Genomic DNA, 25,754 nt, shown 5'->3' with positions numbered 1-25,754 from the left:
GCACTTCTGGCTATGAAAGCAGCCGAGAGTCAATGAAGAGGGAAATAACTAGGAATAAAGAGGACAAGCTTTGACTGGTTGAGTCCACAACTTCATTTCATGGCCTGTGGGGGCAGCTGTGGACTTCTAAAATCTCCTTGGGACAAAATGGAATAACTCCATAATGTCTTGGGACTATACACTGCATTCTCTTACAGTCTTGCTTCCCAGTCATTCAAAAGGATTTGCTTATCTATTTCCATTTCAGGAACACTGCTCATACCGCTTTGTGAATCTGAGTTCTTTAATTTAAAAACGACCGAGTTTGGCTCAGTTTTAGGTGCCTGTCTGTCTACAGGAATATACTTTCTTGGATTCCTCCCAGAGTGTAAGAAGCCGTCTCTGCCCCGAGGTCCTTCAGAGGAACACTGCAGGACAACAAAATGGCGGCATCCAATCATCGCCTGCCTAGGCAGCCCCCGTTTTTTCAGTGCAGCCACAGGAGGAGGCGTGCTGATTAAGATCGGCGAGTGCAGTGCCAGATCTTTCGCTCCCTCCAACCCCAAACAAACTCAAGTGCAGCTGATGGTTGTCTGCTCAAAGGAGGAAAGGAAAGGAAAGGAAAGGAGAGAGTGGAAAGGGAAGAATGTGAACCAATCTGACCTCAGCTGTTCTTGTTATTCTCTTCCCAATAAGCAATAAGCACAGGAGGTCCAATTATTATTCATTTATTTTGCAAGTAGGGACATTAGCGGAACAAGAGGAGAAAATTAATTTCAATTCAAAGAAAGTAAACTGAGGCTGCACGGTCGTAAAGTCAGTAGATGCTAAAGGACTGAACACTAAACACTAAGACGCTCAGATGAAAAATGATAACTGCTCAGGATTCCCTGACCCAAAAGGATATCTCGCTAACGTCATTCCTCTCTCCTGCTGTATTCCCACTCTCCCTTGCACTGTGAGACTTTGTTAAGCAGTCTCTTCATTAAGCAGCACACTTGCTGGAGCAAAATCTATTCCGATTTTATATCCCTGCATGCAAAGAACGCAGGAGAAATTAATCAAGCGATGAACCGTCCACTCACCTCCCATTCCTTTCCAGATGATGGAAAACAGAAGGAAAACAATTTTGTGTCTCCTCCTCGCCGCTGTCATAAATCAGAATGTGTGCCATGGCAAGTCACTGTCAGGCAGGTCCGGTGAGGTAATTAACACACTCATCGCCGTTTTCAACCACACCATCCCTCTTCAGGAGACACCCTTGGTTTCTGACTGGAGCGCAGCCGAAACCTAATTACAATTACCAAAACAGTGTCAACGTTCAGCACAATAAACATTTGAAAGGAGGCTTCAGCACTTGCTCACATTTGTGATGAATTGCCACACCGCCTTATTATTTAGCTCGGCATGATTAATGGGGAATTAAATAAATAAACTCGCCCTCATTGTTGTGCGAGTTGCATTCCTCTTTCTATGCGTGCCGAAAATAGGTTTGTAATACAAGATAATAAGCAGAATGAAAAATGCCCCAAATTAAAGAGCCATTGTTACATGTGAACATGGACATTGGTGTTTTTTTTGTGAGGAATTGAAAGCCATTTGGGAAAGGCGAGGCACAGCCACGCGGAGGTGAGCGCTGTTGATGTCTGAACAATTGCTTGGTTGCTAATGACTGTGATTCCAGTTCCCTGGAGGACTTAATGCAGTTCAGTGTATCCAGAGACACGCAGCACCGCTGAGACGCCGGCCTCCTTTGCGCTGCATATTTATTGATGATGCGGTCTGTTTCATAAGCAATCTGACCCGCGCTGACCTTGGTGGTGGGAACAACACACCGTTTCTGTCCACATGCTCATTTTGCGAAAGCTTTAGTACCCATCCGCCTGATTTGTGAAGTCAATATCAGACCTTATACTGACTACACAGCAGGACGCCCGCAGCACTGAATGGGAGACCTGACGCTGGCCGACATGAGATTCAATAATAGTCCTAATGCCACTAATTATGAATATTGTCGGCTAATGAGTAGATGAAATGAGAGAATTACAGTTCATCACTAATGAGTTCACCTAATTAGGCCATTAATTAACTCCCAAAGAGCTGCATTACGGGAGGAGAACTCTGCTGCATCTGCAGTTTGATGATGAGAGCCAAAAGTGGGTTGGAAAAACAGAGGGACACGCAAGAGGCGAACGCAGAGATGTGTCTGCTCGTCTCCACCCCGTCTTCAACGGGACCAAATAAAGCCGGTGTGATCACACCGGGCGTGGCAGGCGGTCCAATCAAGGCCTCAGCCCCCCTCTCGCAGCATCCTGTCATCTATCCCCACCTTAATTATCAAGGCATTGCCCCAGATGTACAGGCAATTATGCATTCAATTTCCTTTTAGATCAGGCTGCATGTAAACAATGTGCCAGGAGGTGGATGGCGTGGCCCCTTCATTTCTCATTTTAGACCCAGTGTTCACCAGCGCTTAAGATTGGTTGGCTTGCATTTAAATACTAAATATCAAGGGTAATGCACAGGGCTTTACCTCAAATGAACTCGGATCCAAGATTTGAATACCAGACTGGAGACCGCTAAGTGCTTTTTCCCTGAATACTGTTCAACTTATTCAGCATCCCAGGGGTTGCACAGTTCAGACTGTTTCGCATGGAAACGGCTTTATTTTCCTCTCCTAAAGCATCAGGATTCACACAGAAACTTTCACAGTAGTCATTAAAATAATGGCGCTGCTCAGACAGCTGTCCACCTGCCAGTCAGGGAACACGGTATGGAAATGAATGCTATAGACAAGGTTTAGCACTTACTTTATAGAACTCAGTCAGTCGAGAGTGAATTATTCATAAAGAAATGAAAGCATTCAATTGATTCAATCGCAATCTCAATAATATAACTCAATCCACATGAACACTATTTCAGTGCGGCTATATTGCCTACTCTCTCTGCACAGCTACACTAAACCGCCACAACTGAATTGTTCCATAAAAGGTTCAAATAATAATCTTTTGCCCCCTCAGACAGTTCTAGTGGAAGGCCAGCTAATTGTCTAGGGACTCTGGATCGCCTCAAGGGTCAATGCTGTTCCACACTTTGTACACCACTGCACTCCCTTTAATTGAATTGCAGAAAGTGTAGTTAATTAAGCGATTAAAGCAGAGAACATGGGAGCTATTAGAGAACAAAAAGACCCCCTGATGGTGGACGGTGCAGCCACTGACCTCCTCTGGGGGAATCTGTCTCTGCCTCCACAACACTGATGATGCCGTTTGTAGGCTGCTCACACACTAGTTTGGCTTTTTATGTGTCGATAGATAGTAGATAGTGGCTGTTGAGGCATGCATACTGCCAAGATTTGGCATAGAGCTGCACATAGACATAAACAACAAAATGATCAATTGAAGTTGAAAAGCATACATTATTGAAAAGGTCATTCTGGGCTCAATTGATTTTCTTGAGATTCTTGATCCTTTAGAAATTGCATATTTTGACCAAAATGACCTTTTTGATAATGTATGCTTCTCACTTTCAGTTTACCATTTCAACACAACGTATGCTAATAACATACAGCATATTGACATGTGTTGTAAAGTAAAACTAATGCACGTGGACCCGAACTAGACACAGAGATATGTTGAAAACCACACAGCCGTGCTGATTCCAAGTTATCATATTGTTTGCACATGCACCTTTTCTTTAATAGCAGATATAGGCCTCCTTTACCTCCCATTAACATGCGTCTCACCAACATTAGATCTTAGATCCAGACTGCTATGTACAGTTTATTAAAATTCATTTTATTCACAGTTACAACAGTTACTTCTTGCTGACATTTGGAGCCGCCACCATACAAATCTCCGGTATACACACTGAAATCTGATGTATCTTTCCCTCGCCTGATTGCCACGTATGTCAGTTCTTCTCATAATATAATTTCATCCTTCAAAATGGACAGCAAACACCTGCTTGATTTTTGCGCACTTAAACGTTTATTTCTGATTACATAGTTGCTATATGTGGATTGAAGACGCACTGCATTTACAATTTAATGTGACCAAATGTGTTTCAGAGTAGATCTTCAACACATCTTGGATGCATTTACACCAGGACTTTATGTGTTTTCGCTCTCTCTGAGTGCAATCTGCTCACCCAGGGCGCATGTTAATGCCAGGTTTAAAAGGGGTCATTGAGCAAGACATTACGTGTGAGAGAGGAAAGTGGGCTAGCTGGGAGATTTCTGGCCTCCCTACTGCTGGAGAGGCACAGGCGTATACACACACACACACACACACATACACACACACACACACAGTCTGTGCCCGTCGGCCTGGTGTCTGTCATCATAATGAAGTGTCTAGAGAGAGGCCGCGGTGCCATTAGACGGGCAGATGTGAGGGATGGAAGGAGTGACACCGGATGAGAATGAGGCTGGGGTGTGTGGACACCGGAGGAAGATGGTGCCGCAGTCTGGCACCGGAATAGGATCAAGCATGTGTCAGAGTTGAAAGATTACATCTGTGTTCACTGTCAGCCATGGGAGCCTTCCATAGAGTGTGGGAGTGGGCGGGAGATGTCATCATACAGTAACTAGATGTAACGCTGCTGCAGAGTTTTAAAGTATATCTGGTCTTATCATGTCGTTTCTCAGGAGAAACGGCAAATATCGGATAGAGAGTCTTATTGTGGATGCAAATATTATAGAAAAATGTCATATTCCGAGTAAAAAGAGGAAAATCGAGTAGATATTTATGAGTTTCTTCTTAGCTTAGACTTGATGTACAAGATGATAAATGCCATGCCAGATTCCCATTTTTTATGCTACAACACTTTTGCAACTCTCAAGCAGAGAAATGCAATTTAGTCCGACTCTGCTTGACTGTATTATAAGACGGGGAATCCCCATTTTTCAAGGCTCCGTCTCCTCTCTTCTCTGATGGTGACTAATGCGACTTGCCCCTCATCCAATGCTAATTTCCAAGATGACAAATGCGCGTTTTAAACAAATTATATTTTTCACACAGTTGCCTCTGCCTGCCTCTTTAGCCGAGAGTACGGCGGCAGCTGATGCTCGCTGACTTGGCCGCGACTCGCTGGGCTTGAGTGACACCTGTATCATTCAGTGGAAAATTCTGTTTAGAATAAGGCCTGGTTTACATGTATAATTAATTAGGCTCAGCGCTCAGCCTGGGCATGGCAGGTAATCATGAATGCCAACTGCTGGTATGCCGAGTAGGTGCCTAAAGAGGAGTGACTTCAGGCCGACTGAATGAAAATAGATGCAGAGAGAAGGGTCTGGGTAGATAATGGAGTGCCTTCTTTGAAAAGAGAAACTGAAGTAAGAAAATGGGCCAGAGTTTTACGCCGCACAATAGCTTTTTTCAGGGCTCCTTCTGGCAGTCGTCCTCAACCCAAACGTCTCACATGACTGCGTTTCGTAGATTAGACGCTTTCGCCGGGGCTCCCGGGATGGTTTCGCCTCTCGAGCCAAGGCGTCTGAATGCGTTAACGTGTGAAGGACATGTGATGAGGCCCACCTAATGAGAGAAAGGACGTCCTATTCATGTCGACTCCGAGCTCCGGCGCTCGGGCCTTGGCCTCCGCGTGACCGGGGCGATTTATTCTGCGCTCCCTGACACCTCCCCTATGACTGAGGAAGATGAAGGACTGCGTGTTGCTGCCAAACGGCGGGGGCTTGGAAGCAGTTCAGGACAGGTTCTGCCGGCGGACTGTAAAAGACTCCGGGTCAGCAGGCATGCATTAGCCTCTCGCCCATGGTCGCGCTCGAGACGGGCATAATGAAGCATCGTTTGCCCAGGCACAATCCCAGGCTTCGGTGGGGATTACTGCGGGCTTTCCGTACGTTTTCACGGAAATGGGTAGGATTTAATAACGATGATTACCGGTTTAGTTCGGCATAAAAATTTCAAAATTTGTCTTTCCCCTCAGTGTGCGTGGGATAAAAGGCTGGGTGTGTGATGTGACTCTTGATATCATCCGAGTGGGCAAATGTCTTACGGTTGTTGATAGTGGATATAAACCAAGGCTTGCATTAGAGAGGCTAAAAGCGGCGTGCTCTACACACCGCTTAAGTTGCTAGAAAGCGTTTGACACACAATAGCCTTGCTGTCGACAAGCAGCTAATGGTGAGGGAGCCCCGAGGGCTTAAGAGGGCGGCACGGGCTACTAGTGCGTGAGAATCCATTGTTACAACCGCTGTTGTACAAATACAAGGACGTCGCACAGTTCTTTGGTCCATTTGCTGTGACAATTATTTACATCCCAGCATCCCAGGGGGGTGAAAAACCGTGCGTTTCCATATGAAGCCTTTGGATAGAAATGATAGAGCTGCTTTTCTGATGGTAAGGAGGCAAAGGACGATGCGGTGGCCGGGCTCAGAGCGAAGAGGCCGAGAGCTGACTGCTACAAGGAGACGCGGAGCTGCGGGAGGTCATTTGCCCACGGCACCCAACGCTCGCCAAAGGCCACAGAGAGACCCGGTGCTCCTGAATAAAAGAGTCTGAGTGAACACTGGTTCGCCTGTGGACTTGTACATTACCTGAACTCTGGATTGATTTCCTTAGACACGAGCGCCTGCTGTAAACAGTTTAGCTGGTGTACTAATACGCCTTGTGCTAAAGCATGACTTTAATAATCTAGCTCCAAGTAAATCCCTCCTGCAAAAAGGAAATTCCCAGGTAGGTAGAAGTATGCGATTGAGAATGCACTTATCTTTATTTTCCGCCAAACAAATAGATTAATTAGTGATCGGGGAGAGGCATGAGGGGAACAATTAGATAAGGGAATCTAATTAGACGGGGTAGACTGCAATCCATGTCAACCTAAACAATGACCCCCGCCGAGTTCTATTCTGAAATGTAGCAGTACATTCAATTTCTTAATCAAGGCTAGATTATATTTTGCTCATTAACAGTGGAGTTGTACAATAAAGCGAACAAGTTTTTTGGGAACAATACAAAATCCAGACAAAAGCTAATAAACAAGTGCAGCAAAGTGTTCTCTCTCTTTTTTTTTTTTTTTTTATCACTGGCAACGTTATGCTGAGCCTGCCTTCTGGACCTGGAAGATTTACCACACAATGAAGCACAGCTGAAATGAAGTTAAAAGGGGACAACATGGATCTCCTCCGCAGAGATGCCACCACATAAGTAGAGATATGCCAGAGCTGAGGGCGATATTCCATACCAGTTTCTGCTACCTTCGTTTTGAGCTATAAATTAATTTCTTTGAAAACAAGACTTGTTCAAGGTTACGGCTGCTTCTTTCATGAATAACAGACAAGTTATTAAATGGCTGCAATGCCTGCGCAACAGAAAAACAGCCTACTCATAAGGGATCGTTTGAAGTTACATTGTGATGCTCTCTCATTGTTATTTAATGAACTCGGCTCATTTTTCCCGCAGCAAAATCCATTAAAATCAATCATTTCTTCCTCTTTTTTCTCTTGCTTTTTTCTTTTTTTCCCTGCAAACCAAACTTTGGTGTGGGAGATGAGAGAGAAATCTCTGAGGCTGAAAGAAAGTAAATCAACTAATCTAACCGTACCCAGCAAGCCCAATTACGTCATGATGAAAAAGGCCGTAGAACCGGCCTAAAACAGCCGGTTCTACGGCCGGTTAGGGTCATTAAAAAGTCATCGAGATGACGTCCTGGAAATAACCTCTGTGTCGTTACCTGGTGTGATGGACCGAGCAAGCCGGCACGAGGACACAAAATAGAGTGCAAAATTAAGGGTTTTATTTACCCAAACAAAGGCAAAAGGGTAACAAAACCAGTTGTGGATTACAAAAAAGATAATGAAAATATAACTGTTGTGGGCCCAAAATATAATGTAAAGTAAAAGTTAAAGTAACTAAACAGAAAAAAGTAACTAAACAGAAACAGGAGCCTCCACACAAATGGCAAACTCAGACTATATATAGACCTGGTATATAGACCTGGTACAGGTATAGTACTTTAGATATATACAGGTTAGTTATTTGTTTGACAAATGGAACTATTTAAAATGGAGTACATTAGATAATTTTTCAGCCATCCAGGTAGTGGGATCCTTTAATGATATTAGCCTATATATTGACAATATAAGAGAATACAAGAATAAAAAGGCACTCCAACCCCCCCCCCCCCCCCCCCCCCCCCCCCCCGTTGCCAACCCACCTACCACCACAAGTACATTCGAATTCTGTGGGAAACACTGCATGTTTAGGTTTGTTTATTTAATTTATTAATTATATTATATTATTAATTATTTAGGCCTATGTCATTATTTAGAGAGAGAGAGAGAGGGAGAGAGAGAGAGAGAGAGATCTAGGTCCCCTAGGCTTTCCTAATTATTGCCTGATCACAAGTCACGACTCTTGCTGAGAAAACAAACAAATAAACGTGACAGCTTTGATATGAGGGAGTTGGTGAAGAAAGGGAGAAATTAAGAAGATGGAAGACATAATGTTGATGTTTGCAAAGGTCATAATGCTAATGTTTTGCAAAGGTCATAGGTTACACAGCTTATTTTTATGCAATAAATGCAGCTTATTAAGTCATCCTCTCCTTGTGATCACTTTGTTTTAACTCTTGAATATACCAAGCGAACAAAAATTTGAACACAAATATAAATTGCAGACCGCCTGCTGCGCCATCTGACCGAAGCCGACCGCGCCAATATGCCATCCCGCGCGCCTTGTCTGTTTAGGGTTTTTTCGGTGTGTACCACCAGGCCTGAAAAAAATTCTAGGGGAAACACTGCAAGGGCAATAAATATGTGATCACAAATATACTTCTCTTCTAAAATGCGCATCTACATACTAATGTTTAACTCAGTCATTTTGCAGTACAACAGTAGATTGTGAAAATATGTATTTATTAAAACATTAATTAAACTTGAACAATTAACACATTAATGTCATGGGGTCATGGGGATGGGGTATCTTAAGCTGCATTGTTGGCTGCACTCCTCTTATTATACCCCCCCCCCCACCAGACCTCCCAGGGGCATGTTTGAGATAGTCACCAACTATGAGGGTGACATTGTGGTCAGTTGCTGACCTGTCCCACCGTTTCACCGCTTCTGTAATTGAAAATAATTAACATATTGTCAGAACTTCAAAACCTAACTTTTAGCTCAAAATAAAACACATATCAATAACATTGGTGTAATTACCTAAAATAGAGAACAGGGCTGTAGGCCCAAAGGCCATCTTGATCCCTGTCCCCCTCATGTTCATCCCTGCCATCAGACTGTTTGTGAACAACCTGAAATAGCAGAAAGATAAATATGAAACACAGAACAGGAGGAAAGCAACAGGCTAACGCCGGCTAACGCTAGCTACGTAGCCGACGAGCTAAAGGCAGCTTGCTTGCTAACATCCGATCGATTTCAGTACAACACAGCTAGCTTGCTAGTCACTAGCCTTGCTAATGCGTTAGCTAGCAAGCTACTTTCAATTAAGTACATTACATATACACTTCCTTGCCAGTTTTAAAGAGTTTTCGCATGATTCAAACGTCAATTTAATGAAAGTAAGATAATGTTACTTACTTAAAAGTACTCGCTCTGAAGGTTTGCTGCAGGCTGGAGAAACGAGTGTGTTCGTCGTAGCCAGTGTTGCCAGATAGTTTGGCAAAAACCCGCCCAATTTTTTTCAAAAATCGCCAAAAAGCATTAAAACCGCCCAAAATGCTACATTTCAATGCTTAAACTACTTCAAGGCTTAAAGTACCATTTTCCTGCACAAAGTGCATTTTTAGCCCAAAAATGCAACCAAAAGCAGTCCAATTGACCCAATCTGGCAACACTCGTAGCTTCTTTACCGAAGGTGTGCAAGTGAGACGGAGCTACGACTTCAGGATTCCCCCCAAAAAATGACATTGTATGATGCTTGCAACAGTGACTGAACAGTGCTTTGTCAACTGGTCACCTACGCAGATATTCTGCTGCAGTGTTATCCTCGCAATTAAGAATAGGCTATTTGATTTTTTACGCCTCCGCGAAATCTTCCAACAAAAACAGCTTGTAAATCAGCGCAAATTATGTTTCTGATGTTACAGTGCTGGTCAGATAGTCAGATTTTGGATAAGAACGGACCAGACTGAAAAATTCGTGATTTGACCTCGATTACAACCATTTAGTTATCCTTGTGGAGATTTCAGTGGCAAAGTCTTTTTCTCTAGGATTTATGTGAGTTGAAATAGGGTGATATTCTGGGCCAGATCTGACTAGTCATGATATGACTTGATCTGGCCCCTATCGGGCTCTCACTGATTCGTCCGGGTCCGTCCGTGTTTGCTGGGTACCCTTCATTCAGATCCAAATCATTACTTGAGCAGATTGGGTAGAGAGAACAGCACGTATACCAAAACGAGCCAACCAATCCGCTCATCACCCACTAATAAACGCCTGTGCGTGTGTGAGAGGAGGAAACATTGAGGAGAGCTCGCATTCAAATCACAGCTGCCCGCTATCTTTGTTGTGGATGGCAAATGCCATTTGGATAAATGCTTGACACACATTGCCGTTTTAACCCAAATTACCGCCATGCCTTAGATCTCTCAATTGCCTAATTAATAGGGGGGGGGGAGAGTCTGAAGCCTTTCAAGTTCTGCACTTGAAACAAAGCCGGGGAGTGACGCAGTGAATCTGTTCTTCGTTTGTGCACCTGGAGGGAGAGCCACACTGAACTGGGTGGCAGAAGGAGAGGACGGGCCATCGGAGTGAAGCAGCCCCCCCTGCTGTTACTCCTTTCTTCAATATACCTAGCTCAATGATTCCCAGTGTGGCGTCCGAGGTTCCCAACGGTGCTGGAGGCGGTTCCAGGCGGAGCCGGCGAAGGGAGGAATAGGTTACTGCATCTTAAGATAGGACAGTGAGAGAATGAATGACCAGGTCAGACGTCGAGCTCTCCCCCACCTACTTCATAAACAGTTGGCCGACAGCTAAACTCCTTTTTTAGGCGGTCGTGATATGAAAAGCTTTGGGAACCATCTGCCCTCGCTGACAAGAGAGAGGGCAGCCTGTCAGGTGGGATTCTATCTGGTTAAACCCGTATATATATGCATGGCACTGACATAGGATTCACTTTAGGTGTGGATCCCCCCCACGGTGTGGATCAATGTCCACACCGTGGGGAAGAAGGGAATGAAAAAGGAGAACGGAAATGAAAAGTGGGAAATGCGAGCAAGCAAAGAGAGGAAAGAAAGTATAAAGGAAGAAAGAAAAAAATCCCAGTGGGTTTGGCGGGTGTGTTTAAGAGGGTCTTTGATGTCTCACACTTTCGCATTTTTCACTTATTCACACTTCTTATCAATGCAACTGCAACAAAAACTGATGATTTTTTTTGTTTTTGTCTTTTTTTTTTTTACAAAACTGTCTGTATAGTTACTTTCTACACCCAGTTCCATTGTATACCCTGCCCACTTTATCTGAGACAGGGTACAGCGGATCCACTTGAGCTTTGCCTCAGAGAGAGAGAGAGAGGGAGAGAGAGAGGGAGAGGGAAGGAGACTTGGGAAAATTGAAAAGAGAATTAAAGCAACAGGAGCGAAACCACCCGGCCGCTGAAAGGGCTGATAAGCAACAATGTGAGAAACGGCAGGAATCAATACAGCGTTTCAACTTATCCCCCTCGCGAAGGTCCAGGGGAAGAAAAGATGACTGAGGAGCCGACAACAGTCTTAACATGGAGGAGCGGCCGGATAATTGACGGGAAAAGAGCGCGGCCATCTAATTCTATTATGGGATGGTTTCCGCTGCAGACGCTGTGTTTTGCAGGCAGTATCAAGGGAGAGGGGTGAAAGAGGAAAAACTCATCTTTCAAGGTGAATTCAAATGATCAAAGGAATGCAGAAGGCCACTAAAAAATATATATATATACTTTTTCAGAGAAGTTCTTAGAGATAAAATAAGTTAGCATACAAGCTGCTGAGTTATAGGAGAAAACCCCCTTTTTGCAGGCTGTTAGGATTTGGGTGAAATGTTAAAATTTAATCCTTGACAGTGTGTGTCAGTGTAACACCATGACAGGTATCATCCCTATAGCATAAAGTAGGGATCATTACATTATTACATAACGCAGGCCTCGTGTGAACCAGACACAACCATAGAGTGCTGACAAAGTGGTGACAAAGTGTCATACAGAGAGACTTGCAGTGACAGAGCCTCTCTCTCTCTGACTCACACACACACATTCTCTCTCTCTCTCTATCACTATCCTCACATCCTTCATTCGCTCCCCTCCATGCACAGCAAATGAATCCATAAGCACCATGTTGGAGCGCGGTGCCATTTTCTGCTGTCACCATCGTTTTATTCCCCCGTTAATATTCCCCCCCCCCCCCCCCCACCCCCCACCCCCCTCTCTCTCTCTCTCTACCTCTCTCTCTCTCTCTCACTCCCGCAGGCCTCGGTCGCCACATGAGCTCCACAAGCGTAATATCCACCCGCTCCTGTCATACTGCCTGGCATTTCATCCCCAACATGGGGCAGGCAGGTATGGGCTGTAATTGAAATTCTGAACAGTAAAAGTGAGTGTGTGTCTGCGTGTGTCTGTCTATCTTTCTGTGTGTGCGTATGTGTATTGTTATATATACACACACACCTTTACGTCAAATATGTGCATGTGTGACCGTGAGAGTGCCTGCGTCGGTGTGTATTTGTATATGTGTGTGTGTGTGTGTGTGTGATGAATCCATCCCCACTCCCAGGCACAGGCACTCTATCCTAATAAGCCGGCTGAAACGTACAGTATGTTGACAAATATATGCGGCACCACTATGGGTCATGCCGCTGACCTGGCTGGTAATGAGGAGAGAAAAGCATAGGGGATGAGACAGGGAGAGGACAGCTCTCAGCTCCAGCAGCCAGGCTGTGCTTCACACAGGAGCGAAAGAGAGGAGAGGAGCTCACATATATATATGTATATTCCCCAGAATTCACCGGATACAAACCTTTAGTCCCGTTCTAGAGTCTTTGGATGCAAAATGAACAGTAAGGGGAAAATGTGAATGGGGAAATTTTGCAGATGCGGTAGATTCGTGAGTTTAAGCCAGAGACAGATTCAGCTTGATTGGTGAAAAAAATGTGTCCTTGTTAGTGTTGGGCTCATTACTCAAAAAGGTAAGAATTAGAATCAGAATCAGATTTAGGTACATTTTCACATTCTAGGAATTTGACTTGGTGAGGTTGGTGCAGTGCAATACACAGGCATTTAGACAGACAAACAAGCAGCAATCACGCTTTAAGGTGTTACATAATTCAAAGGTAATTGTATTGCTTTAGTTATTACTCCCTGGGAGCAGTCATTTGTTACACTACTTTTTCACTAGCCTACTTAAAATTGGCGATTGCATCCTCTCTTGCCTTGAAAAATCAGATGAAGTTATTTGCTTTATGTGTGCTTCTGTGTGAAAATCAACCAGTGTTGATGTCTAACGCTCTTTTTATCCTTTTGCTCGATAAAATCAAAGTAGTGAGACTCAGAGAGCGTAAACTTTTTTCTGCCAATTCATCTAACCCAGCTAAATGTGTGAGAGGACGACAACTAATTATGATGAAAATGAAACGAGTGATAGTGGAGGAATATGGCATTTGAATAAGTTAAGTTCAATCTGATGTTCAGTGGAGGTGATAACAGAAGGTACGGCCTATCTTTGTGATTGGTAACTGCGACATTATTACTGACATTGAAACAGTTATTCATTACACTACTCATGAATGGGAAAAGGAATAATAGTGTAACACATCAGAGTAAGGCACTGCCACTCTGCTCAACACTGGCTCTTGCTCTCTTGCAGTGGATCCTGTTCTAACCACAGGACCACAGGACCTTCCCCGCTCCCTATCCGCAGATGGGGGCGACACCTTTAGGCTTCTGCTGCTCCTCTTACACACAGAGAGTGTGTAAGGGTGTTAAAAGCATGAGCTGGCTTTTAAAAGCGTCCGAACCTGACCTTGAAGCCATTAACGCACTAATTTGACTGATAAGCCCCCCCCTCGGGGCTTGTTATCTTCCCTCATTCCTTATCGGCCCCTGCCCACCTGATTGTTTTACAGCGGCTGGAGGTGTTGGAGGTGGAGAAGCAGGAGGTGGGACGAGGAGGAGAGAAGAAGCTTTAAATAGAAGCATGGAGTGAGTGGCCGCAGCTATCGGTTTGCTGCACGCCGGCTGATTCCATAAGGTGCACCTTCCTCGCCATATTAGGACGGAGTAAGGATGGTCACCGTGGAAACGGTAGGTGACCACTTGGGCACACTTGTTGCTAATTCAAGACCGAGGTGTGCGAAGCGCTTAACTTGGTTCGCCATGAACGTGTCACTGGCGAGTGCCTATATTGGGTCACAAAGTGGTCTGTTATCTGGTGTGTGTGTGTGTGTGTGTGAGAAAGTGTGAAAGTGTGTGTGTGTGTGTGGGGCTCAACGGCACAGTACTGCCTGACAGACTTCCCTAATTGAAGGAGCAGGAGGAGGAGAAAGGGAAGAGAGATGCCACCGCCCACACGGTCACGCAGATGAGATATCGTCTGTCGATCATCATGGAGGCTGGGTTGGATGTGTGTGTGTGTGTGTGTGTGTGCAGAGATAGCAGGTTGCCATAGCGTATGACAAAAAAAATCTCTTTTCTACCTCAAAGGAAATCTCTCTCTCTCTCGTTCTGTGTCTCAGTCTCTCTCCCAGGAGGTGGGGGGGTAATTGGTGTTAAAAATAGTCTATTCTATAGTAGGTCACTGTATCACACACTGCTGCCTTAAATAATGCATAAATAAAGCCTGAAAAGGACTTCTAAAGACTCTATTATGGGTCACAGCGGTGGCCTAAAAAAAATCTCTCATCAGCTTCAGTTGGTCTACATTCACATGCCTGCTAATTGACTAATATTATAGTGGAAAGTCATAACGCCAAACACTTCCCATATACATAATGAACGGATCTGATATTGCAAACAACATTAAGGCTGTTCAGTAAGCGAATTGGTATGGCTCTGCTTGCTGGTTGTGTGTATATACCACACTCACTGTTCCTGTTTCACATTATTTCCCTCCAGACTTCCTTGTAAAGAAACCAAAAAACGATTTGGTGGCTGAATTCACACCAATATTGCCAGTCGTGCACCACAAAATGCAAGTCAGTCAGTAACACGATGCATAAAGTCAAACACACAGGTTAAAGGTAAGAATAGAAAACCGCTCGCAGGCTTGGCTGCTTGTCAAGTGCGCCTCACACTGAGGTGAAAATGGCAGTGCTAAATCGAGGGTCACGCCTTCAAAACAATAAGCAGCTAGAGTGCAAGGTCGGGCGCGGAGCATTTGTAGGCTGAAGCCCGATTTTATGGGGAGATATCATTGCATAGTTGGGTCAATGATGAGTACAGACATAGCAAGAGGTGAGGTGTGAATTATGAGAATGCCCTCCGGCCTGAACAGCCAAGGCCCAGAGCGAAGAAGCACACATGAAAAATAAATCTCTATACTATACAATTATCTATTTATTTTACTTTGTCAAGGCATAGAAAGACATCACTCCATCTATTGTGTTGTACCTTTGTACACCACTTATTTTTCAGGCACAATCCACTCTATACCTATGCAGTAAGTCACCTAGTTGTGTTTTTTTTTTACCTCATACCTTAAACCCTCCTTTCATTTGATTTCATTTGACCAGCGAAAGCAGCTTTGATTGAATCCCAGCCTCCCGCTTTTGAAGTGCATATGCTCAATTTCCATTCCATTATTGCTGCCGTCCGTCGCTGACGCCACCACTGCAGCGCTCCTGACACGCTGCTCCATTCAGGATGCATCGGGCCGGTGAAGTAGCTCAACTCTCAAGTGCCCCTCATCGTCTGCTCGCCGCGCAGCGCTGCAGTGTAGAGTGCGGGCAGACAATACGAGTTGACATCTGCTTTTATCACCGGTGCCATCCGCAGTGTTTACAGTGTGAATAGAAATGAGGGATAGAAATGAACACTCTGCGTGTTATGTGCTTATTTCGTTCTCTCTCTATTTGTCTGTCTGTGTCTCTCTCTTTCTCTCTCTCTCTGCCCGTCTTCTCCTCTGAGGACACTTGAGCACGGCTATTGATCAGCAGGCAGTCTGACAGTTCAGCCCGGGCCATTAAGATGTGTGGGTGTAAACGCTGTAGTAGACAGACGATCCCGTTCGTTCCTGTGGCGATAATCAGTTCCAGGCACAACTAATGGCTTTCTGTAATACAGTACAGCAAGACGGCATCAAAGTTTCTGCAGATGGACTCACTGACAATAACACAAATAAATATGGCAAGGCATTCAGACACACACGCACAAACACACATACACACGCACAATCACATCCAAACACACAGTCATGCACTGATGCATTTTCAATTCCACAAACACACAGCAATAACAAACAAAGTAATCAAACTGTGTAACATGAAAAACGCTGTTTTCCATTTTCCTAGTCGACGCTCTGTGATTGAAATGTCCCTTTAGAGGCATCTAACTGTTGACTTGACTCCCTCGGGCAGCTGCTCATCTCAGAGGAAAAGACAGGCTGAAACATTTGCAGAGCTGAGCCCATGTATGGAAATCAGCACTAATGTGGGAACGAATGCTACTTTCTCAGCCGAGCGTTGTCAGCCGGGACTGCCAGTGGCGCAGGGAATAAAGAAGTAAGGGAAATGTGCAAGTTAAAGACCCTGTGAATGGCATCTTTACTTCCTGGATTTGATGCATTTCCTCTTGAAACAGGATGTTGGGGCGGGACATAATGCAGTGAGGGATCATTCAAAAGTCTAAACCAATGGAATACGAAGGAGAGAAAGGCAGTTTTATTTAATGGGAGGGGTGCGGAGGGGCGGGATTGTTCATAAATCCGATGGTTTGATTGGTTAGAAATGTATATTTACACCTACTAGTGCAGCATGAGGTCACCATGAAAGATACTGTTTTCCAAGAAGTAAAAGTAATGGAAGTTCATTTCATGGGGACTTTAAGTTGCACAACCTCTCTGTCTTCTATATGTGAATTGCATCACATTGTGTTACATTGATGGATTGCAGTTTTTGGTATCAAAATGGAAGCGAAATATATAGCTACTACGTGACCGTGCATAAAGGATGTCAAGCTTATGACATCACTCCGCCCATCCCACAGTGCAACGCGCACCATGCAGCATTTCAGGTAAATTTATTTGGTTGTGTTTGTAAATCCAGTTCAGCACTCCATTTAGAAAAACTAGAGCATTCAGATTCCATTGGAACCAAGTGAAAAAAACGGAGGGATTTACAAATAGGTTCTGGTGGCAGACTGAACAAGACACGGTGAAAAAGTACCAAATTATTGTCAGCCAGATGCCTTGCTGATAAACCCGCTGATTAGCATATAAAATAAGAGGCTGCTGTAATTTATGGTCTGAGGAAGTTATTTTCCTGTGTGATGTGGCAGGTAGCTTAATTAACAAGCAAAGCCTGTTCATTTGATGACATTTCAATGCTCAGCTGCACCTTCTCCTGGGCCAAAGTGCCCATAGTTTGCTCTGAACACTTAGAGTTGGTGACACTCTGAATATAATATAGACAGGGAATTCTAACAGTGTTTCTCAATTTAAAAAAAAATCCAGCTTGGTGCCAGAGTGTGCCTTGGCACTTGGAGCACACATTTATGCAATGAACCCACCATTTGTTTGCTTTGCAACAAGGGACAGGATAGAAAAAAAAATCCTAATATCAAATCAGGAAGATGTTAGATATGCACACATTCAACTGGATACCATCAGTACCTGTTCGGTCACTTATATGTTGAATTTCAGAGCGGTGGTAGTCCTATCTATAGAAAGCTGCAGCTAATCCCTTCAGGCATCAGCCACTCATAAGACACTCCCACTGTTACCCAAAGAACTTTAAAATTTGTTTCCCCAAGCGCCATCCTTGCTGATATGATCGCTCACATGGTCACGGGGATTCTACAATATGCGCATGAGATTAAGTCTGTCAGATATGTGACTAGACTAATTCATAATACATCTTTGCTATGGCTCTATGAATAATATTGAGGCACTGAAGCATACTGAAACAGTTTCCATTTAATCCCTTCTATTTGATTCATTAGGGGATAAGCTCTGCAGCACTACTGAGTAGAGGAACAATAAAACCACCAGCCATGATGAAGCAGGCTGAGGCTAGCAGGCTCCAGCCATGCCAGGCACTTAGTTATGCACCCATATGGAGAGGCATTTGTTGCTTGTTTTTCCCCTCATCACCCTGGGGCACGTTAGCATTAGCTAAACGCCTTGAAAGCAAATACTGACACCTCCCCATGCCAGTGCTGGGGCTCACATATGCGCTCCGAGAAGAGCCAGCTGGAGGGGAAAAACAGAGGGAGGCAATAAAAGAGGGAGAGCGGGATGGAGGGGTGGAGGGAAGGAGGGAGACGTGTGTCAAGTTATTGCCTTGGACACCAAGGAGCTTTAGCCAGGATGCTATGGTAACCAGATGGACTTGCTGTGAGGCATATTTCATATTTCACACCACACCGTCCTGTTTGTTAGGCACTACTCTGGAATTGACAGGGCATACACAACACACAGGGCACACCTGTGTGCGTGTGTGTGTGTGTGTGTGCGTCTGTGCATGTGTGTGTGTGGACTGCGTACGCACAGCCTCAAACTGAACTCGGCCTCACCACAAACCATATGTGAGCTTCAAGCCCATCTCCCAGAAGAAAACAAACACAAATAGCAACAAAAGTCTGACACAAATGTTACCTGGATTTTTTCACTGGCACACTTTCCAATAACTACCAAGAATATCTCTTTCCGTGTGTTCCTCTCGCTGATACTGACTCACCTCTGACTGGCTGACTGCAGTCTCAGTCTTGCCAACTTACCTGCGGCTTCATGTCCAGGTGGAGCGATGGCTGGTCAGATGCCCAGCTCCTCCGCACCGCGGTGAGGGACCTCTACCCCTCCGAGACACTTGGCAGGCCCGCGTCTCTCAGACTCCCCTATGTCTCCAGACCGACTACCACTCTTAGCCAGGGATAAAAGCGGCCTTCCTGGGTCGGTTTCAGACGCTTCCCCCCTGCCTGTTTTCACTTGGCTGGTTCCACTGTTTACCACTCACATAGTCAAGTGATACAGGCAGGCTGGTGGCCAAGACACTGATCGCTAATGAGGGCTAGGACTCGGACTTACCCAAATTCTAGCTTTCCCGCTGGGGATCACTGCAGGAAGCCTCTCAGCTCTACCTCACAATCCTTACAATACTGTATTTCCATTCAAATCCCCTTTACTTTTCGGTGCTTTTTCACTCTTTCCTTTTTTTCTCTCTCTCTCTCTCCCGCAGCGAGAGATTGAATATTATATCATTATCGGTTGTCCTAACAATGCAAATTCCCTTGTTATGTGATCTGTCAGTGCTAACTCTAGGCTTCACAGAGAGACTGGAGCTAAGCACAGTAAGTGGCAAAATGGAGCCATAGAGTCAAAACAGCCATTTCTGTCAGCATGTTAGATTAGCAAGCTCTGAGATGATGCAATTTGAAAATGTAAAGTGATATTATCACGCTACATTTGCTGACAGTTCGGCGCAATAGGGGAAAAATGCAAATGGTGAGTGGCATGTTCCTACTCGCTTTGAAGAGAGGTTCTGTAGCACTGCTTCCTCTCACCATATGCTCCGACAGCTCAGTGCCATCCTGCAGGAGCCACCTCAGCCCTGCAACTCTGGAGACGTAGCTGACATAATAGCCCACAGTCACAAATGACACAAAAACCCAAATGAGACAGAAAAGCTACTGCAACAGCTTCTGGCTACAGAGGATTTGTGTGTGTGTGTGTGTGTGTGTGTGTAATGCTTTCACTAGGGTCCTAATATCTCCAAAAGAACAGAAAACTCAGAAAAGTAGCATCTTTTCAAGACTGTTTTCTGAACTTCAATGGCAATGAGCCATGCGTTGTGTTGGGGGGGGGGCGAAGGTTAGGATTATAATTAGTGTGCCTACAATGTAAAGGACTTGCATAATAATCAGAGAACTCACAGTCACTCCTTTATAATACATTGACCATTTCACCTTTCGCAAAAGACATGTCTCCAAAGTAATAAACCAAGACTATTCTGATTCTTTTTTCTTTCCAAAGCTAATTGCCTCTCGACTAAACCTTGAGTCATAATGCATTGAAGCCACAGAGTTATAACACTGTAATTGCAACATTTACCGACCAGACCCGCACGAACGCACTATATCTTTTCTAAGCTAATGGAATGGCATACTTAGAGAGCCGCCTCTCAACAGCGTGGATGGATTGTACTTCAAGTGAAAATGTGGTGAAGTGCATGCAGAATCGCGGGGAAAGCAGAAGTACTTTTGTACCGCTGTAGACAAATGGATTTTTTTTTTAAAAGTTACAGGGTGAAAGACAATCAGAGGAAGCCGCCCTGGGGTGGAATGCAGGAGGCAGTGACAGAGATGTGAGTGAGGTTAAAAGAAGAAAACGAGAAAAAAGAGGTTGATAGAGGTAGTGAAGCGCACTGAAGCGAGTGTTAAGACAGATGACGTTAAATCATTCTCAGTGACCAGTGCTTTAACTCAATGTCCCTTTTGTCTCTCTCCTGAGCATAGTTAAGGCCCAGTGCATGACCTGCTCTTAAAAGGTTTTCATAACCAACTTAGAGGGTCAACCATTGAAAAATGATAAAGAGAGCTGTTTTACTGTCAGCAGGGAGTAATGCCTGGACAATCAATAGCAATACCCTCACCCATCTGCACACCGTCCTGTATCGATGTCACTTGTACTTCACTGGATGAAGATTGCGCGGAATTGCATGCCCCAAAGTGTTAAACCGTAAGAGCTGGCCATCGACAGGCTAAAGCCCAGCTAAAAACAGCTTAATGTGACTAAAGTGTAGCTTAATGGACTTTCAGTGATAAATGGAAAGAGAACGGAGGATTTAAACCCCCATGGGTCAGCGAAAGACGCTTGGGTGAGGAAGGCTCGAGATTCATCGTGTGACGTCGGCAAGGAACGACAAGTAGAGGCCGTCAGGATCACTAGGGACTGGGTTCCCATGCGTTTGGGTGCAATGCTATATGGGCGTCTAGGGAAATCATGTGTGGATACCACAGCTATCTGACTCACCAAGCTACAATGGCCTGGAAATTTCCATCCCCGTACGCACAAGTGAGTGATCTCCCCCTTAACAACCAAGACGTGGATCAAGGGAAACCGTAATGGAAGTGGTGGAAGCTGTACAGATCCTTGAACAAGCAAATTTCACCCGAGGCTGAAAATCCACATCCCATCAGTAAAAAAACAACAAAAAAACACAAAGGATTACATGTGTCTGTTTCATAACGAGAATGTTTGGGAGCATGTGTGTGTGTGTGTCTGTGTGTGCGTGTGCATTTGCTGTTGCATTTTTGTCTGATTTGAGATCGGATCCAGACTGGACAGATGCAGATGCAGAGAGACAGAGAAGGAGAGAGAACCAGAGAGAGGGAGAAGGCTCCAAGGCTCAGATGAAGAGCTTCTGTGCAGAGGCCAGGTGGCAGATTGCTGGAGTTGGGAGATGAAAGCAGGAGAACACCACTGATCTACTGTACAGTACACTGCTGGAGGAGATGGATAGCTCCCCTCTCGTCTATTTTCTCCCTCTGTCTCTCTCTTCTCCGTGCCCGGGAGCGGGTGATGCATCAGGGTCAGGCGTGGTTGAGTGCTGGGAGGATCAGAGCGGGCCGCGGCGCCCACTCACCGAGGCCTGAGACACACGAGGAGGTCGGGGAAGAATCTGGAAAGAGAGAGAGAGACGGAGGGGGGGGGAGGGGGGGAGGATAGATATAACGAGGGAGGAAACGAGAAAACAAATGGGAGGCGACTTGTAAACCAGAAACAGATGCAGATGAAGGAAGAAATGTCCAAAAGATACGTCCAAAAGAAAATCCAAGGACGGAGCGGCACGCCAACCGCCGCGCTGTGCCTGGTGTTCATGCATTTTTTAGCTCATGTTGCATAGGGTAAGCATGATGCAGAGGTATGGAATATTTATCAAGGTGGGTGAAGTCTGACATGGAGCCCACTGGGCTGTGTAACGGGTTTCCACAGGAGCATAACAGCCCATACCGATGTTACACCTTTCCCAGAGAGCGCTCCAGCCCAACGCCGCACTCTGCTGCAGGACATCACGACGCCCGCTTCACCTGCAATCATATGCATACATTTGCATACCCATTCCACCCTCATCTTGCATAATCCAATAACAGAAGAATGATGGGGGGGCTTCGCATTAGGGCATCAGCAGAAAACTTTAAGGTGCGCGATCCATTTGCATTGCTGATGAGCTGCAGGGCATCTGGCCAGGCAGGTAGTTCATATTTTGTTTATGAGAGCGCATGTCGTAACTTCTCTCCCGGGTTCCAGCTGTTCACTCGGCTCACTTTCTCTCTCTCTCTCTCTCTACCTCTCTCTCCTTATCATTTCAGTCTTGACATGACCAGAGTTCCTTCTCGCTCTCTCAATCATGCCTCTGCCATGACAGGTTCTCCCTCTCTCTCTCTTTCTCTCTCCGATATATATGTGTGTGTGTGAAGTGATGGGGTATCACCTCCCTAGCATACTCAATGAGGCGCCGAAAACCTACGGTAAAAGTTTTGGGAAGGTTTGGAAAGGTTAGATAGTCTTTATTTTCTCCTTGCACTTTAGAAGAATCGGCTCCTGGCTCATTTTTTCCCTATCTTCAAACTGAGAGTTGAGAAGGCATTGTATAAACTAATGAAATGCACGAACCTTCCTCACTGACTGACAAGTCTGGCAGCCCCGAGGTCGGACCACAGGGCCCGTCCTCTCCTGGTGACATCACACCGCCACAGTGTGTACCGTCTCCCGGGAGCAGCCATAAGACAAAGGAAGAGAAGGTGGAAAAGATTTAGCGGGAGAGATTAAAATCTCTGAGGCACGGCAAGAAAACGACCCCTTTGCCGTCCAATTTAACCAAGCTCGGCGGGAGACTTTATTATTTATATTCTTATTTACAGCGGCTTTGACATTTTTATCTCCATTCCCACCGGCCAGGCACAGTCGGTGCAACGCTTTGACCTTGGAGGAAGAATTCTCCCCAACTAACTTCTTCTATCTCGAATCACAACCACTTTGCAATCTGTTTTCGTGATGCTAAGACAAAAGCGCGGCTCGCCGTCCTCGGGTGTGCTCTGCATCCGTGCATTCCGATGAAAGGAGAGCGGCTTATTACACAGCTGAATGGCTAAAACTTCACATTGTCGCGGCGGTGTGACGTTTCAAAGGGCACACGGAAGGACGGTGCGCGGCAGAGATGAGCATCGCCATTGTCCCCTCCATTGTGCGCCCGGGCTATTGTCATGAGTTGCTAATTAGTAAATAAGAGCTGTTGACACGCCACTGCACAGCGCTAATGAACACAAGAGCCGTTAAGCCACAGGAGACGCAGTCACAGCTATATTGTGGAGGTGGGTGGTGAAATTGCAAAATGGCTGGTGTGGTGTGTGTGTGAGAGAGAGATGATGAACATACGTGCATGCAGATCTCATATGACTGCATATTAAAACAACAAGGAATATAGTTTCTTCTTATAATACTGTAAGTTTATAAAAAAAGCTTGAGGGACTCACAAGACGGACGTCCTCCCAGAGCTACAAGACAGTGGCGACGTGACTTTAGAGAAACAGCGCTGATTGAGACAATAACTTCTAAGCTGTGCCCGCTGGCACCGCGGCAGCAGTGAACGCCCCTCGGGGACGGAGGGTATTGGGGACAGGGAGGGGTGAGGAGGGAGGGGAGGCGGGTAGATAGGGAATCTGTCAGGTATAGAAGAGAAGCAAAACAATGGGGCGGAATGAGGAACAGGGCTGCCTGGGAGTTGACAGAAAGACATCAGTCCTTGGTGACAAGGACAGAAACCCTTATCAATGAGCTGCACTCTGTAGGGCCGGCAGAGGCAGGAGGGAGGGGGGGAGGGTGGTTTTCCACTGATGGAAAACCACCAAAGACTCCGGCGCGGCTCAACAGTATGGATTTATTCTGGAGCTGTACTTTCTCCAAACACTCACCTTAGACTGTGTTCACACGCAGCGTTTTTTTTTTTTGGTCAAACACGGGGAGCGGCCGCAAGGTGCACAAAAGGCGGTCGCTCTCAAGGAAGCGCTGTGCCCGGCAGCTTTTTTTAGCAGAGCGGAGCGCTTTCAGCAGTTGAGAAATGTTCAACTTTTTCAGTGACGTGAACCGTTTTTTTTCTCAGCCAACCAGTCACAGTGAAGGAGAGGCTGGGTTTCATGCTACGTGGGAGGCTGGCCATTTCCCACAACAACAACAAAGATGGAGACGGTGCTGGTGGAGAAATTGGTTGTTGTGGTAAGTGAATATCTGGAGCTTAATGACAAAAAGTACCGCAACAAAGATCGTAAAGAGGCAGTGTGGGATCATGTTGGACGTGTTTTGGGAATATGTGACAACATTGTATTGCCTGCTAGTGCTAACCAGCTAAGTTAGTTAGCGAGCTAGCTAGCTTTCGATGAAGAAACTACGAACTGAAAGACATTTTTCACATAGACATTTTTAAGCTGCAGAACTAAATATGAATACAAGGGTTCTGTATTTTGTATGCCTACACCGATATTTTTGTATTGAACCTGGCAATAGGTGATATTTTGTCCTGATATTTAATATGTTTGACTATTTGCATGCCAAAAAATACAAATATTCAGTGTCTCCTGTTGGCAGGGTGGAAAAGCCTCTGAAATATAACATTTCGACTATTATATGACGCTCAAGCTCTCCACCAATATCCATTCAAATTAAATTCTTTTAGGTAACTTATTATCAGTTCATGTGCTCATCCCATGCCCCATGTGGTTAAATAGCAAGGGTATGTGCTATCTATCACCAGAGATGGGTTGTTCCCACACAAATTCCATTAATGATTGTGGCTTTTATTTTATTTTAACAAAGACAAGCTTTGTTGGTGGATGAACCTCCATCATATTGGAGGTTGACAACATGGCTTGCCAATATTAGATTTTTAGTGGCAGGCCCTAAAGGCACTAAAACTCTAAAATGAAATGAAACCTTTTAGATGGGTTAGCAGCTGTTTAAGGCAGAGTGACCTACCTCACCTATTCAATGGTAGGGGGAAATCTGGAATACATTACTGGCTTTAAATGAATAATTAATTAAAAAAAAAGCCGTTATTTAACAATTAAATTAATGAATTCATTAAATTGAAAATGTGCAAAGAACATAAAATTTCATTGCAGGTTTTACTGATTTTTCTGCAGGATCAGCAGTGGACAAAACAGACTGGCCGATATCAAATATTTAATAAAAGGCCAATTTCAGACAAACCTTTACATTGGTCTAACCAAAACTTTGTGACAAAGTGCAAAGAAAAACCACAGGCCTAAATTCACAATGGCAAGGCATTTAAGAGATGTTGTGTCAGGTTAATGAGGTTGGATGTGAAAACGAGCTCCAGATCTTCTCTGTCCTAGTTGTTGATGACAGGGGTGGGAGGGGTGTTGGAACCCCCAGTCACACAGCCCCACGCTGGGCATGATCAGTATTCTGGACAGGCCCTTGGCCACTAAACTGAGGACCAGTCAGACAGTGTCAGTAATCTGCTGTGAAAGCTGCGGGCTATGAAGGAAACATCTCAAGCGTTCAGCCGGCGACGCCCGTCTGCTCTTTTTGCTAAAGTCAATCTCCCGCTTGACTCTCTCCTCCTGCTCTGGCGGCTACATGCGTGTGTGTGAGGGCTGCAAAGATAC

This window comes from Centroberyx gerrardi, chromosome 24 (genome assembly GCF_048128805.1).
Source record: "Centroberyx gerrardi isolate f3 chromosome 24, fCenGer3.hap1.cur.20231027, whole genome shotgun sequence".
Classification (NCBI taxonomy): Eukaryota; Metazoa; Chordata; class Actinopteri; order Beryciformes; family Berycidae; genus Centroberyx; species Centroberyx gerrardi.
The sequence above is the reverse complement of the archived record's forward strand: the minus strand, read 5'-3'. Positions refer to the sequence as shown.